We start from the raw sequence: 17,059 nt of genomic DNA on the forward strand, positions 1-17,059 counted from the left end.
AATGCCCCGTACATTCAATCGTCTTATGCAAGATATTCTCAAAGAATACTTGGATGATTTTGTTCTTGTCTTCTTTGATGATATCTTACTATACTCGAAGAATGTTGCAGACCATGAAGATCATGTATGCAGTCCTGGAAATCCTAAGGAAACACCAACTCTTTGCAAAGAAGAGCAAGTGTTCCTTCTCTGTTGACCAGGTGGAATACTTGGGATTCATAGTGTCAAAGGATGGGATTTCTCTTGACCCCGCAAAGATCCAAGCAGTAGTTGAATGGCCAGAACCCAAGTCAGTAAAGGAAGTCAGAGGATTCCTAGGGTGGGTTAACCGGATGGTATAGGATCTTTATACCTAGGTATGCTCAGATATCATCCCCTTTAACTAACCTTCTCAAGAAAAGTACACTTTTTCAGTGGACTGCAATGTGTTAGAGTGCCTTTGACAAGCCGAAGATAGCCTTTGACAAGCCGAAGATAGCCTCAGTAAACCAACCCTGTCCTTAAATTGCCAGATTTTACCAAACCCTTTGAGGTAGTTACTGATGCTAGTGGATTTACCTTAGGCGGTGCTCTAATGTAGGAAGGTCATGGAGTGGCCTATGAATCCAAAAAACTCAGAACACATGAGAGGAATTATGCCATCCATGACTTGGAGTTACTCTCAGTAGTGTATGCTCTGAAGTTGTGGAGACATTATCTTTTGGGACAAAGATTCACCTTGATGACAAATCATCAAAGTCTGAAGTGGATCTTCACCCAAAGGGATCTCAACATGCATCAAAGGAGATGGATGCAGACCCTGTAGGAATTTGATTTTGAAATAAACTATCGGCCGGGGAAAGAAAATGTGGTTGCACATGCGCTCAGCAGAAAAGCCTCCTTGCTTTGCAATTACAGTGGTGTCAAATCCATTGATCAATGAAGCAAAGGAGAAAATAATGCAGGACAAATTCTTTGCCCCCCTATTGCTACCTTTCTGATGCAGGAAAGCAAGACTCCTCAGGAAATGAGTCGAGTTTTTGGATACAAACTAGATGAAGAATGCATGTATTATAATAATCGGCTATGTATCCCCAATGATGCGGGAATAAAGGGAAGAATTATGAGAGAAGCCCATGATAGCCTGATAGCTGGACATCTGGGGTTTATAAAAACCTATATGTCTGTGAAGAAAAGCTTCTTCTAGCCAGGACTCAAAAAGGATGTACTTGATTATGTAAGAAAATGCTTAATGTGCCAAAGAGTCAAGGCAGAGAGAGTCAAGATGCCAGGGAAACTGCAACCTCTAGACATTCCACAGATGAAGTGGGAATGCATCAGTATGTCTAGCTATGAAGATTCTGTAATGTTCATCATCACGACCCTCTAAGGATTGGTGTTTTGAATCCAAATTTTTTTACAGGAGTCTACACGTTTCTAATGGCATTGCTTGACTAGTCTGATACACTAGACTGTTGTCCTACCATTCTGATGTTAGGGAAAACAGTGAGAAACACCTGGCGATCCTGTTGGGGAACAAAATGTGGGATCCCACTACTGTTGAGATTCATGCTCGATGTCAGCTTGTGCCAATTGCATTATGTGCTGGCATGTTAGGTAGCAGCATGTGTGAGACATAAATGACTGCGTCCAGCTGGTCATAGTGTGTGGACATTAGCTAGGGTTAGTTGAGTGTGGACACAACACATAGTGTGTGTTGTGTATTATGGATTATGGCTTTATGCATTGTGTGACAAGGGAGATGGCTTCCCTCTATGGTTAGGGTTTGCAATATACATTAGGGTTTGCTCCTGTGTGTGTCTCCTCTCCCTCTACCTGTTTTTCATCATGGTATAAGAGCTTGGTGCTCTCTACTATTAGGGTTTATGTGAGTGAGTGAGAGAAGAGGGAGAAGAAGCTGTGAAGCTTGCCATTGATGCTGTGAAGCTTGGAGCACACCCATTTCTATCAGAACTGAGAGCTTGGCCTACCGGGTAAGGACTACTAAACACCCTTGAGCGGATTGCAGGTGAAGCAAACAAGGCAAATTAGGGTTGCCCAAAGCAAAAGAAAATTCTGGTTTTTTGGAAGCTTTCCATTGGAGCTTGGAAGCGGTGATGTATGGTGAAAATAGATGCAATCCGGAAAAGAAACATGTATGTGACAAGGATTAATGTATTGGCAACTCATGTGCAAGCCCTATAGTGAATTTGGAGCAAATATGATGCATTTAAGTGATTGAAAATTACTGGTTTTGAAGCTCTCACAAAATAGAGAAAAAGAGTCACCTGGTGAATGAAATTAGAGCTATTTTTTGGCAAAAATCAGACAATTGATGGGTTACACACATGCCTTGGAGTGTTACGCACCTACACATGCTATCAATTGACACTATAATTAGCCCAAATCCCCTCAGGAGAAGGTGGCGCAGCTCATACAGAGAAAATAGAGTATTTTACTCATATTTTTGATAAGTGGAGGCCAAATTCCACTTGTGTGGTTGATTAAACCCAAAATTTTCTTAGCAATTGGGTAATACACAAACCAAAGGAGGTTTCTACATGATTGGGTGGAGCAATTATGATTTATGGAGCTAGAAATGAGCTGATTAAATAGGCTATCTACTGTGATTAGTGAAATAGAGTGTGATTAATCGACTAATTACTCTCTCATCTTAAACAATCATTAGGACCTCAATGGAAGGCTTCTTGGGCACTTTTATTTGGCAGTTTAAGGGAGTCAAACCTTTTCTCTTAAGAAGAAACGTTTTCTAATTAGAAGCTTCAAAACGGCTACTTTATTCGAATTTGAATTTTGGAGGGAAAATGGAATTTAAAATCTAGTGGATAAAACCATATCATGTAACATATCTATGGAAAGCTCTTGATGCGTAGATCACGGATCTGTAATCTCCGCTCAAATCGGAGCTTGTATGTAGAAGTTATGGAGGCCCGAAAATTGTAAAATTGCCCCCCCTCCCCCCCCTTTGGGGAAAAAGTACACCCTTTGACCACTCTTACACCTCTCTTAAAAACCCAACATTTCAGTCCACATGGCAACCCCCCATTTGGCTATTCCTTAATCACCTTGATTAGGCTTGGGCAAATTAAAGGGCCCAAGAGAAGACCCCATTCACTTCCTAATGTGGTCTAATTCCTTTTACATGGAGTTAGTGGACATCATTGCTAAGCTAATGAATGCCTGGTCTCTCAATTTGGACAAACATTGAAGAAATTAGAGCAATTCTACTACTAGTTTTTATTGTTTTTTCTAGTTTTTCTCAAAACAGAGAAGGGGGTTTGACAAAATTGGTATGTACGCACCTTGGTTGGTGTTGATATGCAACATTGAGACTGTTTATGTGTCAATGCAAGTTATCCACACTTGATTGAACCACTACATTGCAATTTGAAGCCTTGGAAAACACGCCAAAATAGGGTACCTTGGACTGTGTAAGTCAGTTCATTTTGGATGTATACAGTTTGATTTTCTACATCAAAAGTGAAGGTTGTTGACTACTTTGGAGTATCTGGAACACTTATTAGAGTGTGGTTGAGCTGAGGTACTAGAGGCAGGGGGAGATTTGCATCACATGGCCGTGGTAATGGTTGTGGATGGCAGGACAGGTCACCAAAACAGAATTTTCAGCCTACATATGGTGCTAGAGGTGGTCATGGATATACACCTCAGAGAGGCAAAGGTAATTCTTGTGGTAAAGGATGTTGGCATGGCCAACAACCATCTATGCAAAATGTGGAATGCCATTACTGTGGGAAATTTGGTCATATGGCATGTGATTGTTTTCGTAAACAAAATGGTTTGAGAGGGGGTAGAGCACAACATGGTGGACATTATGCACAACATGGTGGTGGAAATTATGCATCAACCAGTAAAATGATGGCAATGCAAATCACTTGTTTGCCATGAAACATGTTGTGGGATCTATGATGACAAATGTTGAAAGTGATGACACTTGGTATATAGACTCTGGAGCATCAAACCATATGACTTGTCATGGCAAATGGTTTGAGCATATGAAGCCTATGGATGTAAAAGGCTATGTGGAGACAGGAGATGATACCCAACATGCCATTACACATGTTGGTGGAAGTGTACCATTGGTTATGCACAATGGTGAAACAAAGTCTATGGTAGATGTCTTGTATGTGCCTTCTATTACAAAAAGTTTGGCCTCAGTTGGTCAAATGGTGGAACAGGGATTACAAGTTCGTTTCAACGAGCATGGTTGCTTCGTTGAGGATTTCAAAAATGGATGTAGAGTCATTGCCAAAGGCAAAAAAGAAGGCAGGTTATTTAAGCTGGATGCTGGGATTCCTGAGTTGAAATCAGCCATGTTCTCTAAAAGTTGAAATGTGGTACAGGACATTGACATGTGGCATAAGTGGATTAGACATGTGAATATACAAAGATTAAAGAACATGCAGGCAAGAGGCATTGATAGTAGGCTGCCTAGATTCAAGTATGATGGGAATATGCATGTTTGTGATGCCTGTCAGTTTGGAAAGCAAGCAAGGTTGCCATTTCCTAGAGAAGGCAACATGAGTAGCAGGCCACTTGAGATAGTTCATAGCGATGTATGGGGTCGTGCACAAAACCCATCTATTAAAGGCAGCTTATATTATATGACATTCATTGATGATTTCAGCAGAATGACTTGGATTTACTTTCTTAGAGAGAAAAGTGAAGTGTTGGGAAAGTTTATGGACTTCAAAGCTTTTGTAGAGAAGCAATATGGCTCTACAGTTAACTTGCAGGTACACACCTCAGCAAAATGGTGTTGCTGAGAGGAAGAATAGAGTCATTTGTGAAGTGGCCAGGGCAATGTGGCCAGGGCAATGCTCAATGAAAAGAGCATGCCAGATTATTATTGGACAGAAGCATGTGCCACTGCAGTGTATATACTTAATAAGACACCCACAACAGCCATACATGGAAGTACGCCAGAGATGCGCCTTACAGGTTTTAGGCCAGACATTGGACACCTCAAAGTGTTTGGTTGCATAGCTTATGCCAACCATCAGTCCCTTTTGCACTATTTATGAGGTTATTAATGGATTGGTCGAGAATAGGTGATGGTGAGGTGACAAGTATCCCTTTACATTCATGTGCCGTTTTTTGACGAAAACTTTGTTTTTTCCACCTGCACCATGCTACTGCCCCTTGGCTCCTCGGTATCTATGCATATAATTATCATATTTACATATGGGATATCTATTTTTGGGTTAAATTCTTCTTTTCTATTTTGAATCCTGTTCTCTTTCCTACTCTTGGCTAGACTCGGATTTCGATTCCCGAGGTATCTTTGGATCTAGATTTTGGTTTCCTTTTGGACACACTTTTTCTTTTAGCATCCTTCCATAATAAGGCTTCATCCTATAGCCGTTTACCAGCTTTTTGAGTCTTTCTCTATCTGGACTTGCTAATTCAAAAGTTCTAGTTCCTAATTTCCTAATAATCCTGAATGGGCCCGTCCATCTCATTTTCAATTTTCCAAGGTGGGGTCCCATTCTTGATGAGAACAGCAGTGTAAGGTTCCTCCCTTTAAAAATGGGAGAAACACTTAAGATAGTCCGCTAAGTCTTATCTTGGGAAAAATTTCCTATTCATCGACACCTTGACCCTGTAGAGATTCAAGGATACGATTCATAGGTATGACCTAGCTCTATCCCGCAGGGGGAGCGTGATTTCCTAAACATCAAATCACCCATAGGGCAATTGATCAAAAATTGGGCAACTACTAGACTTGATGTCTAGAGACAATGCTTTTTTCCTCATCTTATGCAAGGCACAGCCCGCTGACCTAGTTTTCTAGAATAGAGTTGCCCAAGAACCTAACTATCTAACGTAGGGCTTTCACTTAATCTATTGGAAAGCTACCCGACTAATCGGGTCCACCCATCCGTAGGATGGTGCCGTCAGGGCATTCCATCCTCCCACTTTCCACCCTACTCACGCATCAATTTGTTTTCTAATTAATACTACCACACTGTTTGACATAAATAAGCATATTCCTTAATTAGGGCCCTTCTTCACAAGGTTCATTATAACAGCCTTCTTACACAATACAATCATACCAAAGACAAGATGCAATTATTTAAAAAGTTTATACATGAATCCATTTCCATACAAGCCAATCCGGCTCTCTTATTCTTATTCTGCCGATGATCTAGAATTCGGCCTTCCAGCCTCTACATGCTGGGCAAAACCCTACGGGACCATACACCTCATCGTCGGCCGCTGGCAAGGACTCAAGCCGGCCTGTCGCCCTCTCAGGCTCCATCACTCGATCCTCCCGCCCCTCAGAGGGATGTCTGCACACTAGGGTGGGCTTATTTACCGCACTAGCCTGGGCCCTCAGAACTAGGCAGCCTCATAATCTCTCGCCTCAATCGGCGATCCTTATTCTTCCAAAGGTATGAGGGATACCTTGGGCCATTACCGGGCTTTGCTAACGACGCCGCCCGGCTACACAAGCACGGAACGGAGTTAGCGTTAAAGCCAAAAGAATCTTGAATTCCAAAGATAACATCTTCAATGCAATTTACCAAATATCCATAATTCATGAAGATAACAATTTCAACGCAATTTATCAAATACAACATCACATAGTTCATAGCTTCATATAATTTTTATGTCGTCAATTTAAGAGGAAAAAACACCATTCATTAATATTAATTTAAGAAAAAATCTCTTCTTTTGAAAATTAACCAAGCTAACCTGGCCACCGTTTCCTTGAGGGGCTTGAAAAGGGCGGACTGGAGCCGCGTTGGGCGCATCTCCCTCCATCTCGTTGTTACGTGCGCCTCTTGAGGCAATATTTTGCCATCTCCGGGATGAGGCCATCTTAGGTGTCGCCTTGTAGAGCTCGCTGCCGCGATCGAAACGCTTCAGTCGGATCTGAATTCCGAGCTCGTTTGCTCACCGTACGAGCAAAACAATTTGGCGCACGAACCCTCGCTTGAGCCAAAAATCCCTTACTAAAGTCTACGCAAATGGGGGGGGGAATTGTGAGATGTCCTTAAGGCCAAAGGCAAAAACGTGGAGAGGGCTGGGAGGGGTTGCTGCAAGCCTCTCTGTAAGTCTATTCACACGGGGGGGGGAGGGGGGGGGGAGAAGAGTTAAGGACACTGGTCCATGGCAAGAGGAGGATGGAGGAAAATTGGCTTATCTGAAAAGAGCCAAATGAGGGGGTGTGAGAGGGGTGGCTGCAAGGGCGGCTGTACTTGCAGCAAGTACGCTACGGCGGTACGGACGACGGCACAACAGGGCATACGCTACACAGAAGTGCGTGCCGACTGAGGAGCACCCCGGGGGTTTATATAGCTGAGGGGTGAGGGTGCGGGCGCTGCGCAAAGCAGGGACGAAAGGACGGTGTACCTTCAAAGGCTATGGATCAGTGGCCTGCATGGGTCTACGGGAAAGGTACGGTGGCGGTTGTCTGTGAAAGGAGTGGTACGCATGTACCTTATCCGGTCTGGGTGTCCACCTAAGGGTGCGCGTGGACCATACAGTGGGCGGTCGTCCTTTGGTTCTTGGGCGGCCATTGTACGGGTGCCCTTGCGTACCGGACTGCCCCGGGGGGCAAATTTTTTTTTTTTGTCCGAGAGGTTCTCCTGGTCGCAGGGGTTCAGACCGTTCGTCAATCGGACGTGCGGTCGTGCATTTATTAAGGTTTAAAGGTCGCCGTTTTTTAACTAAAATGATTAAAATTAGCGTATAGGCTTGATCCGGTGTCCGTTTTGGATGCTGTAAAATCCTATATTAGGGTAAAATCACGCGCAGATTCCAAATTTGGGCTCAGAATTTGAAGATTCTAAGTAGAAATGACTCAAATAATAAAATCATTGATATTTATACCATAAAAACTCATAATTACATGGACATTTCTTTATTAGTGAAGATGGGTACGTTACATCCTTCCCCCCTTAAAGAAATCGAGATGTCCTCATCTCGTCATGAATTGGGGATAATCCTTTAAGAGTGTAGCTTCATCTTCCCAAGTTGCATCCTCTTCAGGGTAATCTTTCCACTGAACTAGATGTTCTACAAGAGTTCTATTTCGGAGTTGCCTTTCCCTAGAATCTATGATGCTATTGGGCTGTAATTCAAGGACTCCTTGAGTAGGGATTACAACTTGTTCATCATCAAGAATATGATCGAGACTGGGGACATATGGCTTTAACAAACTTACATGAAATACATTATGGACTTTGATATGGGCTGGAAGTTGGAGTTTATAGGCACTTTTACCTAGACACTTGATAACTGTATAAGGACCACAATACCTAGGGCTGAGCTTCTTATATTTCCCAAGTGATAGAGAACTTCGTTTGGGGCGCACTCGTAGAAGAACTTTGTCTCCTTCCTTGAAGATCCTTTCAGACCTCTTGTTGTCAGCATAATGCTTTTGTCGATCTTGGGCAGCTTTAATATCCCTTTGGATAGCTTTGGTTTGTTCCTCCATCTCTTCGAGCATTTTCCTGGATGCCTCAACTCTTATGGTCGGATCAGAGAAATTTAGAGGAGACAAGCATTCTTGCCCATAGAGTGCTTTGAATGGTGACATTCCTATGCTTTGATGATAAGATGCATTGTAGGCAAATTCTACCAGAGGAAGGTATTGAATCCACCTTCTGGGTTCCCATCCACAGTATGCTCTGAGAATGTCTTCAATTACTTGATTGACTCTCTCAGTCTGGCCATCGGTCTCTGGATGATAAGCTGTGCTAAAGCAAAGTTGAGTCCCCAGAGCTTGAAATAGAGACTGCCAGAATTTTGAGGTGAAGTCAGAATCCCGATCACTTACTATCCTTTTTGGGAGACCATGAAGTTTGAAGACTTCCTTGATGAATATACGAGCAACATCAGAAGCTTTGAAGGTCTTCTTTGCTGGTATAAGGTGAGCTACTTTGGTAAGTAAGTCCACTACTACTAGAATGGAGTCATATCCTCCTTGAACAGTGGGGAGACTTGTGACAAAATCCATATAATGCACTCCCACTTCATTTGGGGAATATCTAAGGGTTGAAGCTTTCCAGGCATCTTGACTCTTTCAGCCTTGATCCTTTGGCATGAGAGACATTGTTTCAAGTACCGAAGCACATCATTTTTCAAGCCTGCCCAATGAAAGCTCCTTCTTACCGCATTTAATGTTTTTGCATAACCTGGGTGTCCTGCAGAGCAGGGCTATCATGAGCTTCATGGAGGATTAGTTTCTTTAAAGCAGGGTCCTTAGGGATACATAGCCTGTGATTGAAGTAGAGGCTTCCTTCATGAGTGGAGTATCCCTTGATTAGATTCTTCTCTTTCTCTGAATGTCCCCCTTCTTCCAACTTTATCATCCTCTGATAATCTGGGTCATGAGATGAGACTTCTTCCACCTTGACCAGTATGGGATTATTTGGCATTGAAATTGCATTCAAGAAAGATTTGCGGCTAAGTGCAGGGCGGAATTTGATGTCGAAATCATATTCTTGTAGAATTTCAATCCATCTCCTTTGCCGCATGTTGAGGTTAGGCTGGGTGAAGATCCACTTTAGACTTTTGTGGTCAGTTACAAGCTGGAATTTGCCCCCCAAGAGATAATGTCTCCATAATTTGAGGCAATGAACAACTGCTAAGAGTTCCAAATCATGGGTGGCATAGTTTGCTTCATATTGCTTCAGCTTGCGGGAAGTATAAGCGACTGGTCTTCCTTCTTGGCCTAAGACACCACCAAGTGCTAGACTACTAGCATCGGTAACCACTTCAAATTCCTTGGAGAAATCAGGAAGCTTTAAGACTGGGGCAGAAGTAATAATGACTTTCAGCTGATCAAAGCTGTTTTGATGGATTGGCAGCCACACTATTTTGCAATCCTTCTTAAGAAGATCTGTCAAGGGTGCAGCTACCAAGGCATAATCTTTGATAAAAATTCTATACCAACCCGTGATTCCCAAGAACCCATGAACTTCACAAACTGATTTAGGGGGTGGCCATTCTAGAATATCCTTGACCTTGGCGGGGTCTACTGAGATGCCGTCTTTGGAGACGATGAATCCAAGATACTCAATTTGATGAGTAAAGAAGGTACATTTGCTCTTCTTGGCATAGAATTTGTGTCTGCGCAGCAATTGCAGAACTCTACGCACATGCTCCTCATGCTCTTCCATTGATTTGGAGTAGATTAGGATGTCATCAAAGAAAACAAGCACAAACTCATCCAAGTACGGGTGGAATATATCTTGCATTAGGCGGTTGAAGGTTGCAGGAGCATTGGTTAACCCGAATGACATTACAGTAAACTCATAGTGGCCATAACGGGTATTGAAGGCTGTTTTGGGTATATCTGCTTCCTTGACTTTGATCTGATAGTAACCAGACCTCAAATCTATTTTCGAGAAGACTTTGGCCCCATGAAGCCTGTCAAGAAGTTCATCGATGCAAGGGATAGGATACTTATTCTTGACAGTGACTTGATTTAGCCCTCGATAATCTATGCAGAGGCGGAGAGTCCCGTCCTTCTTTTTTTGGAAAAGAACAGGTGCTCCCCACGGAGAGCTACTGGGGCGTACAAATCCTTGTTCAATGAGTTGGGAAAGTTGCTCCTTAAGTTCAATGGCTTCAGGAAGGGACATTTTATAGGGAGTTTTTGAGACGGGTTGAGCTCCAGGGATCACCTCGATTTCATGGTCGACTTCTCGAGGAGGCGGTAACCCTGTAAGCTCGTCAGGGAAGATGTCAGAGAATTCTTGGAGCCAAGAGGGTTCTATCTCCATACTAGGTTCAATGACTTTGTTGAGTTTGACTAAGAAAACTTGCTGACCCTTACGTGTCCCCTTGAGAAGATGTTTTGCCTTGACTACCCTAGACTTAGGTTTTCCTGTGATTCCCTGAACAGATATTACTTGGCCATGCTCATTTTCAAAAGTGATACTCCCCTGGTTACAATGAATGCTAGCTTTGTTTGCAATTAACCAATCCATCCTAAGGATTCCATCATAAATTCCTAGTGGCAAGACTCTAAAGTGACCATGAGTTTGCTCATTACCCAGCTCAAAATCAAGGTTTCCTATAGAGTGGCGAGATATTACTTCTTTCCCACTGGCTAACTCTACAATCATTTTTCTAGCTGATTTTTGACTCAAGTTTAATTTTTGCAAGCACCTAGGAGAAAGGAATGAATGGGTACTGCCACAATCAATCAAAAGCTGAAATGGCTTACCGTGATGAGTGGCGGGGGCTTGGATTACACCAAATTGTTTATTCGGACCTTGGTGTTCTACTGTCGCATGGACGGTGGCGCGCTCTTCTTCAGCCTCTTCCAAGGTTGGTTCTTCACTTATAACACAGGCAGTTCTAGCAACTGATCCTCCGCGGCCTCTGCCACGACCACTGCCTCTTGCACCTTGGTGGGTAGGGGTTCCACGGCCTTGATTTCCTCTGTTACCTTGGGGGAATGATGTTGCCATCTTGGGACAGTTGGCTCTAAAGTGTCCCGGCTCATTGCACTCAAAACACAGAGGGCCTTCTCTGGAAGAAGCAGCATACGAGCGGGGGGCAAAAGAGTTGCCTTGTCGCCCTCTGTTGTAGTAGGGAAAATTCTGTTGAGGTTTCTTGTAGGGTTGATCTCTAAGGTTTGCCTCAGGGTAAGATCTCTTTTGATTCTTCGGTTTGTTAGCCTTCATTTCTTTCACAAGGGGCTTAGCTCGTATGAGAGCATCCTGTAAAGTGGTTGGCCTCATTGCTTCAAGGCGGGAATCTAGGGGTTCATTTAGCCCTTGGCAGAAACGAGCCACTTGCTGGGAAGTAGTCATAGCTGGGGCATACTTCCGAAGGGTAATAAATTTGGAATAGTAGTCCTTAAGAGTTAAGGTGCACTGTCTAAGACTAAAAAACTCATTCATCTTTATGGACTCATGGGATGGAGGAAGATATCTTTCCTTCACTGCCTGTTTGATGTCTTCCCATGTTTGAGAATGCTCGGTGACTTCCTTGTCACGGCACCACTGTTTCCACCAGAGTTTAGCATCTCCAGTGAGGCGAAACCGTGCGAGCATAGACTGATTTGCGACTCCAATACCAGCAGCAGAGAAATAATCGTCCATCGCCTCAATACAGACTTCAGCATCCTTCTCAACCTTTGAACCTTCTCCTTTAAAGGAGGGAGGTTGCATTTGCTTGAGCAGGAGCTTCTTCTCCTGGGTATCGGTATAAAGCGCATTGGGAAGTGGAGGGTGGTCATCCTGGCCATCATCGTAAAAACAATTTTTAAGATTACAAGATTCATATTTGCACAACGCTTAATTTTTGGAGAGCAAAACCATTGAAATTATTTTATTTCCAAATATTTACAAGGACAAGTTTTATTACAAAGATCTGAGACTAATATAATTAGTCTTATTTGACATCAAGGGAAATTCCTAGGCTTCATTGAGACATAAGGGTAGAGCGGTCCACATATGTGAAATATGGGGGTTCCGCTGTAGTTTCTAAGACTCTAAAAACTGATGGTAAGGGTGGTAAACTCTGGATTGGGGTGGGTCCCAACACTGCTACTCTATCAGCAGGTAAGACCTGCATCACTTTGTCATACACCCAACGATCCTGAGGTATGCGAACCCCATCTATAGTCACCGAGGTGTCGGCCCTGGGGGTACCGACGAACCAAAATAAGCGGATCATCTTCAGCTTCTCAATCCAACGAATCCGCTTAAGGTCGGTGGTAAGGTTCCCAATCTGATCTGCTCGGATGATGAAGTATCTCGGCCCACGACTCCAGAAATCTCTACCCCATCCTCTCTGAATACGAGAGAAATGAGGGAGGGATATCTTCTCTAATATCTGCACCATGGTGTCGCGGAACTCGAAATTCGAGGAGTGACTAGCAGTCTCGAAGATGCATTGGAAAACTAGAAATTTGGAGTAGGCATCTTCCTCTTCCTACAATCATTCAAACATCGATTTAATTTATTTGTTTTAGTAGGATGTCTTTTCTAATTAGCATTATGTTAGGTAAAACATTTATTACAAAACAGTCCTTAAACTGCAATTCCTAGGAGCCAAACTTGCTCTGATACCAATTGTAAGGTTCCTCCCTTTAAAAATGGGAGAAACACTTAAGATAGTCCGCTAAGTCTTATCTTGGGAAAAATTTCCTATTCATCGACACCTTGACCCTGTAGAGATTCAAGGATACGATTCATAGGTATGACCTAGCTCTATCCCGCAGGGGGAGCGTGATTTCCTAAACATCAAATCACCCATAGGGCAATTGATCAAAAATTGGGCAACTACTAGACTTGATGTCTAGAGACAACGCTTTTTTCCTCATCTTATGCAAGGCACAGCCGCTGACCTAGTTTTCTAGAATAGAGTTGCCCAAGAACCTAACTATCTAACGTAGGGCTTTCACTTAATCTATTGGAAAGCTACCCGACTAATCGGGTCCACCCATTCGTAGGATGGTGCCGTCAGGGCATTCCATCCTCCCACTTTCCACCCTACTCACGCATCAATTTGTTTTCTAATTAATACTACCACACTGTTTGACATAAATAAGCATATTCCTTAATTAGGACCCTTCTTAACAAGGTTCATTATAACAGCCTTCTTACACAATACAATCATACCAAAGACAAGATGCAATTATATAAAAAGTTTATACATGAATCCATTTCCATACAAGCCAATCCGGCTCTCTTATTCTTATTCTGCCCCGATGATCTAGAATTCGGCCTTCCAGCCTCTACATGCTGGGCAAAACCCTACGGGACCATACACCTCATCGTCGGCCGCCGCTGGCGAGGACTCAAGCCGGCATGTCGCCCTCTCAGGCTCCATCGCTCGATCCTCCCGTCCCTCAGAGGGATGTCTGCACACTAGGGTGGGCTTATTTACCGCACTAGCCTGGGCCCTCAGAACTAGGCAGCCTCATAATCTCTCGCCTCAATCGGCGATCCTTATTCTTCCAAAGGTATGAGGGATACCTTGGGCCATTACCGGGCTTTGCTAACGACGTCGCCCGGCTACACAAGCACGGAACGGAGTTAGCGTTAAAGCCAAAAGAATCTTGAATTCCAAAGATAACATCTTCAATGCAATTTACCAAATATCCATAATTCATGAAGATAACAATTTCAACGCAATTTATCAAATACAACATCACATAGTTCATAGCTTCATATAATTTTTATGTCGTCAATTTAAGAGGAAAAAACACCATTCATTAATATTAATTTAAGAAAAAATCTCTTCTTTTGAAAATTAACCAAGCTAACCTGGCCACCGTTTCCTTGAGGGGCTTGAAAAGGGCGGACTGGAGCCGCGTTGGGCGCATCTCCCTCCATCTCGTTGTTACGTGCGCCTCTTGAGGCAATATTTTTTCGTCTCCGGGATGAGTCCATCTTAGGTGTCGCCTTGTAGAGCTCGCTGCCGTGATCGAAACGCTTCAGTCGGATCTGAATTCCGAGCTCGTTTGCTCACCGTACGAGCAAAACAATATGGCGCACGAACCCTCGCTTGAGCCAAAAATCCCTTACTAAAGTCTACGCAAATGGGGGGGGGGAATTGTGAGATGTCCTTAAGGCCAAAGGCAAAAACGTGGAGAGGGCTGGGAGGGGTTGCTGCAAGCCTCTCTGTAAGTCTATTCACACGGGGGGGGGAGGGGGGGGGGAGAAGAGTTAAGGACACTGGTCCATGGCAAGAGGAGGATGGAGGAAAATTGGCTTATCTGAAAAGAGCCAAATGAGGGGGTGTGAGAGGGGTGGCTGCAAGGGCGGCTGTACTTGCAGCAAGTACGCTACGGCGGTACGGACGACGGCACAACAGGGCATACGCTACACAGAAGTGCGTGCCGACTGAGGAGCACCCCGGGGGTTTATATAGCTGAGGGGTGAGGGTGCGGGCGCTGCGCAAAGCAGGGACGAAAGGACGGTGTACCTTCAAAGGCTATGGATCAGTGGCCTGCATGGGTCTACGGGAAAGGTACGGTGCCGGTTGTCTGTGAAAGGAGTGGTACGCATGTACCTTATCCGGTCTGGTGGGTGTCCACCTAAGGGTGCGCGTGGACCATACAGTGGGTGGCCGTCCTTTGGTTCTTGGGCGGCCATTGTACGGGCGCCCTAGTAAGTGTGTACGGACCAAATTTTGGGGCGAGGTACCCAAATTTAGGGCGCCCGTCTCGATTTGCGTGCCGGACCGCCCCGGGGGGCAAAAAATTTTTTTTTGTCCGGGAGGTTCTCCTGGTCGCAGGGGTTCAGACCGTTCGTCAATCGGACGTGCGGTCGTGCATTTATTAAGGTTTAAAGGTCGCCGTTTTTTAACTAAAATGATTAAAATTAGCGTATAGGCTTGATCCGGTGTCCGTTTTGGATGCTGTAAAATCCTATATTAGGGTAAAATCGCACGCAGATTCCAAATTTGGGCTCAAAATTTGAAGATTCTAAGTAGAAATGACTCAAATAATAAAATCATTGATATTTATACCATAAAAACTCATAATTACATGGACATTTCTTTATTAGTGAAGATGGGTACGTTACAAGCAGGATAGCATATCCTTCCTCAAAGATCCTAAACTTTGTATTCCTATCCACTTGCAGCTTCCTTCTCTTTTGTACTATTTCTGTTGTCCATGCAATGTGCAATCTCCTTTCATCCACCAGCTTGAGGATATGTTCTATCTTGAAACTCTGATTATTTTAGAGAGAGCCTTTCTGCCATCCACTGCATCCACTGCAATCCTGAGACATGAAATTGCCATTTAACAGATTCGGTTGTCTTTAAAACAATCCTTCAATAGAAATCATAATATTACTGATCATCATCCTCCATAATTCAGAGTCCATTGTGTGATAAAATATGTCATCTGGACTCTCCGTTTAAGACCAGCTAGCCAACCAACGAGATCCAATATCAAAATTTGATTCACAAAAATCTTTCTTTTTAGTCCATTCGAATCTTCCTCGATGCACGTATGGGTGTCCTAGCGCGAGCCCTTGCATCACCTGGTCATCAAAACCCTCTAGGATTCTACTTAGGTGTCCTAGCACTTCACTCAGGGACCACTTCGTCGGTCCTCGCCCATCGTACTAGAAGCGCACCATTTTAACCCGTATCGAGGTTGGTCAAGACCTCAGCAGGCTTTTCCCCTGCGAGCCGCGAGCGACGTCCCTAGACGACTCCCCGCTAGCTGTTGCAACGAACCTCCTCTTAGTAAAACACATGCCAAATGCTTCCTCCATCATTCTGGCGTAAAACAGTCCTTTAAATGAAAAACAGAGGTTCTATGCTAGTAAAATCCCAGTTTGAGATTGGTTCCACAAAACCCCTTTTTCCTTAATTCCCAATTTCATAAATCCTTTATCTCTCATCAGGGTAATCTACCCATCATTTGATTGATTATCCAACTAGATTCTTAGTGATTTTGGTCAAAGGAAACTGGTTTAATTCAATGGTATCTATTCTTTGTATTTTGGAACCGGAATCGGTCACAAAGTTTTTTTCTTAATTCAAATCGAGAGATGGACAAGTAGGTTTACTATCCGTCCCTAACCAAAATCATTCGGTTTAGTTCTAATAAGGATTTTCTCAGATAAACAACTACTGAACTTCTAATCGTAAGGAAATTCCAACTTTGTGAATTTCATTCTTTCTTTTCCATAGTAGATTAAGAAATGGTTTTATTAGAGAATATTGGGTTTTAATGAAAATACTCTTCTTCTATTCAATCTATTTTTGGGTAAATACCAATTTGGTAATTTAACCACATAAAATATCTAAAGATATTCTTTCTACCATTTAATTTCTCAACCTTAATTCCCTAGGTGGAATTATGGTGAAAATTTCTCTTTTGTCACATTAAAAATTAATTCAAATCTTTCTCTACTTAAATATCATAAAAATTCTTTTTTTAATTAAATATAATTATCCATTTTTTAAATAAGCTTAAAATTTCTCTTTTATCATAATATAAATTTATCTAAAATTCCTCTTCAAATTAAATAAAGATATGCATTATTCCAAATATACCAAGAATTCCTCTTTTTCCATTTAAATGATTTTCCATTTAAATGATTGA

Source organism: Cibotium barometz, chromosome 7 (genome assembly GCF_041138505.1).
Source record: "Cibotium barometz isolate CiBa-2024 chromosome 7, ASM4113850v1, whole genome shotgun sequence".
Classification (NCBI taxonomy): Eukaryota; Viridiplantae; Streptophyta; class Polypodiopsida; order Cyatheales; family Cibotiaceae; genus Cibotium; species Cibotium barometz.